This window comes from Corvus kubaryi, unplaced genomic scaffold, assembly GCF_017639235.1.
Source record: "Corvus kubaryi isolate FWS band 111438036 unplaced genomic scaffold, C.kubaryi_AGA036_p1.0 36776, whole genome shotgun sequence".
In the NCBI taxonomy this organism is placed as follows: domain Eukaryota; kingdom Metazoa; phylum Chordata; class Aves; order Passeriformes; family Corvidae; genus Corvus; species Corvus kubaryi.
Window position 1 is genome coordinate 19,720 of NW_024580945.1, and position 6,213 is coordinate 25,932.

The following is a 6,213-nucleotide window of genomic DNA, read 5'->3' on the forward strand; positions in this document are numbered from 1 at the left end:
GTGGAACCCTGGAGAGAGGAGCCCCCCTGGAGCAGGGTCCTGGCAGAATTTATGATCACAGGGGGTCCCACAATGGAGCAATTCCTGAAGGACCAACCGTGTGGCTGGGACCCACCTGGAGGAGGGGAGGATCCGACTCCTCTTCCTGAGGAGGACCCTGACCCCCATTCCTGTCTGCCTGCACTGCTGGGAGGGAAGAGGGGGAGAACTGGGAATAAAGTGGGACTCAGGAAGGAGGGAGGGGTTGGGAAAAGGTGCTTTAGGGTTTATTTTGCTTCTCATTTTCCCGCTCTGATTCTGACTGGGGTTAAATCCAGTCAGGATCCCCCGGTCGAGTCCCTTTTGCCCGGAATCCATGAGGGATCTCTCCATGCCCTTCTCCCACCTTAGGAGCCTTTCCTTGTATTTTATCCCCATCCAGGTGTGGAGGGGAGACATGGAACAGATCTGGGGGGTCACTGGGAATCCAGCTGGGATCACCACACCCCACACAGCCACGGGAATCAGCAGAGGCGCCCATTTACCAGGGAATGGAATCCAGAACAGGAGAATTTGGGGTCAGGGAGAAAATCAGATCCATTGGGACACCCGTGGTCTCTGAGACACCTCGAGATGAAATGGCCACGAGCCTGAGATTTGGCTCCATGGGATGTCTGGAATCCTCCAGGATGATCCTGTTCCATGCGCCTCTTGATGATCTGGACGAGGGAATTGAGGGCCCCCTCAGTAAATTGATGGATGAGCCCGAGCTGGGTGGGATGCGGATGTGCTGGAGGACAGGAAGCTCTGCAGAGGGACGGGGACAGGCTGGAGCCATGGCATCCATGGGACCGATGGCGTGCGATGGGCTGAGGACAGAGTGAAGGTCACAACAACCCCATGGAACGGTCCAGGCTGGGGGAAGAGCAGCTGGAAAACCGGGAAAGGACCTGGGGGTGCTGGGGACAGGGGCTGGATGCCAGCCAGGTGTGCCCAGGTGTGTCCATGCGTGTCTCCATGTCTCCAGGTGTGCCCAGGTGTGTCCATGCGTGTCTCCACGTCTCCAGGTGTGCCCAGGTGTGTCCATGTGTGTCTCCATGTCTCCAGGTGTGCCCAGGTGGTCAGTGGCACCTGACTTGGATCAGGAGTCGTGTGTCCAGCAGGATCAGGCCAGGGGTTGTCTCCCTGTACCTGGCACAGGTGAGGCCCCACCTGGAATCCTGGGGCCAGTGCTGGACCCCGCACAAGGACATTGAGGGGCTGGAGCATGTCCAGAGCTGGGAATGGAGCTGGAGGAGGGGCTGGAGAACTCCTGAGGGTGCTGGGGGTGGGTCAGGTGGAATCAGGAGGAATTTTTCCATAGAAATGGGTTGTTAAACATTAGGATGGAGCAGGGTTGGGGTCCAGGGAACACCTGGACGTGGCACTCCAGGTCCAACAAGGTGGGATCAGGCACAGGTTGGACCCGATGGTCTCGCAGGGATTTTCCAGCCTGGCCTGGTTTCAGCTGGGATGGAGTTAATTTCTCCTCAGAAACTGTTCCAGTGCTGAGGTTTGGATTCGGAATGAGAACGGTGCTGGTAACACAGCAATGGTTTGGGTTTTGCTCAGCCAGGTTTATCCTGACTCAACGACTTTTTCCCTCCTCTCCTGCTCTGCCAGTGGGAGGTTCCCAGAGGAAACGGGGAAGGAGCACAGCTGGCCCAGGGGACCGAACTGGCCAAAGAGATTTTCCACAGCACAGAATGACCCTCCCAGCTCTGAACTGGGGGGAGTTACCCAGAAGGGCCGATCTGGGCAACTGGATCTGGGTTCAGGAAGGGGGCTCTGGCATCGGTCAGTACTAAAAAGCATTAAAAGAACTGTACCAGACATGAACCTGGACACTGAGTGGCTTTTCCTTGAAGCTCCCAAACGACTGCTGGAAAATTGTAAGGATGGTCAGGACAACTGGTGCTGGCCAATCATTTGCATATTGGAAGGATCTTCCACCCTCTGGTTATTCCATTTTCCAGCAATTCCTGCCATGAAACCAGCGTGTTACTGCCAGCAGGTACTGCCAGGGAAAGCAGCTGGCAGACACCCACGGCTGTCCCCCACTTCCAGAACGGGAATGTCCAGCCTGTACCCACTGGCAATCCACAGACCTGTATCATTTGATTTTGAGAGAGCCTCACTGATCAGGGCAAGAAATAATCTCCGCACAAAGAGGAAAGACAAAATAACATCCCTGTACAAACGCCTCCCAGCATTTGTAACAGATGTGAAAGCTCGGAAGGTTAACTCTTCCTTCATGTGCCACTCAAAAACTGGCATCTGAGAGCAGCTAAGCACAAAGTTTTCCACTTTTTTCCCTTTTTCACAATGAAAGGAGTTAAACAAAGAATTTTGTATTTTTGCCTAGTTTGGTAGTTCATTTTTACTTGGTTTTGTAGTTTGCCTAAACTTTGTAACTTTCATTTTATAATTGATGTTTATGTGCTTGATCTTCCTTAAACTCTGTCATTTTCAATTCATTGTTTAGCTTTATCATGTAATCAACATTTGTATCTTTGTTTTAATTGCTATTTAGATCACTAGCTTGTAGTGGAACATTGACAACGAGGGACTGAAAAAATGAGCAAAATTCACCGGCTGTGGCTTTTTTACAATGACCTAAGACCTCCAGAACGCTAAATAAGTAGAAACTGTCCAGATGGAAGAGTCCTAGGTCTCGCCTGGCTGGGCTAATTGCATGAGTCCTCCGGTGCCACGACAAGAAATGGACAAAGTCAGCACAAGTGGATTGTGCAGGCACTAAAACCTGCCACAGCGAAGGTTCAATAAAAGGACGTGATGAGGATGACGACAGAATCGTATAAAATAGCAGTAAGCACCCCGAAACCCCAAAATAAATGCTGCCATTCCAAACAACGAACAGCAGATAGCAATCTTGCTCCACAAAAACAAAAAGGACCAAAACCCAAGGAATTGTGAAATGCTGTGTCCATGAGATGACGAGGGGGACAGACTTGGGGCGTGGTTTGGGGAATTGTTTGAATATTACGGTGTCTGTAAATCCCAGGGAACAATGCCTAATCGGATGTGTTTATGGAGGGACAAACCCAACGCGTTCCCGATGTCGGATTAAAGGAATGCTTTCTTAACAGTTGATGCTCTTAAGCGATTTTCTTTGAATCAACAAACCCATGGCCCACAGCATTACCAAAAGTGCAGCCCCCGTCCCATGTCCCTTTCCCACTCCAACGCACACAATTCGCAGCAATGCTGGCCACCAGAAAATACAAACCCAGCTCAGCGTGAGCACCAGGGCCCCACTAAAGAAACAAAGTCTTGGCTCAAGAAGATGCTGAGAGTGACCTCAGTGTCCCTACTCACCTGGAAGGGACAGCCCAGCAAATTCTGTTTCCCCAGCCTGTCACAACAAGCTGCTCTCCCGACAGAATGACAAAAACTCGCAGGAAAGTGAGTGCAAAAGAGAAGAAGGTTTCCATGTAATGTTAAATTAAATAAGGCATCAGAACAGCTTTAGTCCTTTATATCATACAGAGGTTTTATTCACGAATATTAATTAGAATTATCCTAAGATATAAGAAACTGTATCATCAGTCACAGCCACAAGGAAAAGGTGAGACACAAAGACCTTCAGCTGTTCGGTAAAATGATCACAATATATTTTGTCTGACAAGTTGTGCTACAGGCACACATGTACGGTCACGGTGGAACAAACACCTGGCTGTAAAGTTTCATGACGCACCCAGTCAGAGGAAATACCCTCCAGGCGTCCAGCACGCTGCAATACAGAATGCCTGGATTCTAATCCTTCAAATTGTGTGAGAAAGTTTGTTCTCTGGCTGACTTCAGCATCAGGAGAAGGGAGTAGGATCATGAGGGGCTACTGAGTGCCAGCACAAGGTCACTGCTGTCCCCGGATGTGTGAGTTGGCACAGGCAGCTGGAGCAACTCGCGGCTGGAGGGTGAAGAGTAAATATGTTTCTCTTCCCTCTGTAACCGGGAGACCCTCGAAGCAAGCCCTGGGCAGAGGCACACCAGGGAGACACAGCCTCTTAAACGGAGCCGATGCCAGAGGATCGCGGCTGCTGTTCACAGGGTTATCCAGGGCTATTCCCAGCCGCAGGATTACTTGAGTGATTTACTGTCCTCCTCCCCAGCCAATTTCTAACCCATTCCCCCCAGTACCAGAAAAGAGAGAAGGTGAGGGACCAGATTTTGACACAGGACTCTCACTTAAAGCCTGCGTGCTGAAATTCCCGCTCTGGAAAGCCGGTGTCCATAAAGGAGACGGAGGAGGCCTTTATTCGAATAAAGGGAGAGAGTCCACCGGGCTTTTCTCTCTCGCGGTTCCGGAAGATGCAGCCTCCTTTTACCCCAAACCCCGGCCGCACGTTGCCCTCTTCCTGTCCCCACTGGCTGAAGCACGAGGAAGGTGCAGCCCTTTCGAAGCGCCCGCCACATATTCCCCTCCCGAACGTGTCATTCATTTTCCCCCAAAGTTAGGAAGCGCCCACCTTTCCTATCACCTGGCTCACCACGTCTCAGGAAACCGTCTGAAACCAGACCTACCTGGTGATGCCTGTGCCGGGCACGGAACACGCAGGAGTGGAGCAACTTCTCATCTGTGCGAGAGCCGGGTGCTCAGTGCCAGTGGGTAGTAATCATGGAAATACAAACAGGGAATTTTCTCCTTCCGTTTTTGCCACTGAATCTTAAGTGCTGGCAGGAGACAGAGTGGTGAAAAACGATCAAAGCAACGCCGAAGAACAGCCCTCCCCCGCAGCCTGCATTCACGGGTGCGCTCACACGGTCCGCCCCTGCCATCAGCACCACAATAAGAGTCATTACTGTGGAAGAGGCTGCAAACAGAGCAAGCGCTCAGGCCAGGAGCAGAGAGAGGGTGTACCAGGTGGAACTCCAGCCAGCCCTCCAGAAAATCAGTTTAAAATGCTGCACCAATTCCAGGGTCTGCCTGAACAGCAATTTTACAGCAGGGAGAGGTCGGAGCACACGGACTGTCCTCACCCTGCTGGGAAGCTGCTGGAATTGTGCAGTCACGGTCAGGCCAACGAACGGAGACTTCTGCTTCTGCTGGGCTTCGCACAGGTCACAGGCAGAAGCCGGGAAAATGAGTGTCCCCACAGACCGCCTGCAGGAGCAGCCCCCGGGCAGCGGAGCCCTGAGCTCATGGCGCAGTTTGTGTTGGTGAATACCCAGAGCCGGGATTTGCTCCGCTTTGAAAGAACGGGAGATGCTCCTATTGGATGCCAGCCTGAGCTCTGACTCTCTCCTCGGGTCAGAGTCCTCTGTCCAGAGAACCAGCCCAGGCCTCCCTGCCTCCTTGCAGAGTGGAACAGATCGGTGCCCGTGCAGAGCCTCCAGAAAGGCATTTCCATCTCTTTTACTTTTCGCTTCACCAGAGCCTCACTAGAGAGACCGCATTTGTTGGGCTGAAATTTATTCCTAACTGCTCCCACCCCGTTTAGCACAGTCCTCTCTATGGCAGACATTGAAGAAAAGGCTAATTATCAGCCAAAAAGAAGCTATTCAGGGTGTTCTATTGTTTTTTCCTGCTGGGGAGCTGGGCAGATGGATGGCTCAGAATACGTATTCAGAGCTGCTGCTCCAAGGTGCACCATTTCTAAGGCTCTATTCCCTAGCCAGCAGGGTTTAACCCAAATGCTCCTTATGGATGTGCTCAGTTCCCATAGCTGTGCAATCCCGCACATGGGATCTGTTTCAGAGGATTTCTTCTTCCTCCTTGAAAAGGGGCAGATGTAAGAAGAAGCCTAAATACGTTTTTGCTGCTTAAAAATATTCATGAAAAGTAAAACGTCTGTTACAGAGAAACCACATAAGGAGAAAAAAAATGGGGTTTAGGGATCTTTTGAAATCCCTGGTGTGCGAAGGGTTGTAGCATTTAAGGCTCAAAATACAGCTTACGAATCCAGCGACATCCAAGAGTGGATTTTTTTTTTCTCTGCTCTTTTTGGTGATATATCAATAGCTCTCCTAGGCAGCAGAAAAGTCTTGCTCACTCCATCAAAGATTCCTCACTAGCACAGGACTTAAAAACTAAAAATTAGGCCTACCTGGAAAATGCTCTTTAGCCATTTTTCACTCTCACCTTCGAGAGCGCTCGTCCACACCCTGGGATGATTTCTGTGCCCCTCTGGATGGGAACTGGTTCCGAGCAGGGCACAAACCCTGCAGGGAGGA

The 6,213-nt window shown here is 51.1% G+C and overlaps 1 long non-coding RNA gene across 1 annotated transcript; it reads right to left on the bottom strand.

Moving 5' to 3' along the window:
• Positions 1-3,510: 3,510 nt before the first annotated feature.
• LOC121660666 lies at positions 3,511-6,195 on the bottom strand. The gene is made up of 2 exons (XR_006014740.1): positions 6,087-6,195; positions 3,511-4,713 (listed from the first exon to the last, which is right to left on the bottom strand). It is a non-coding gene; the product is annotated as an uncharacterized LOC121660666 (long non-coding RNA).
• Between the last annotated feature and the right edge of the window lie 18 nt (positions 6,196-6,213).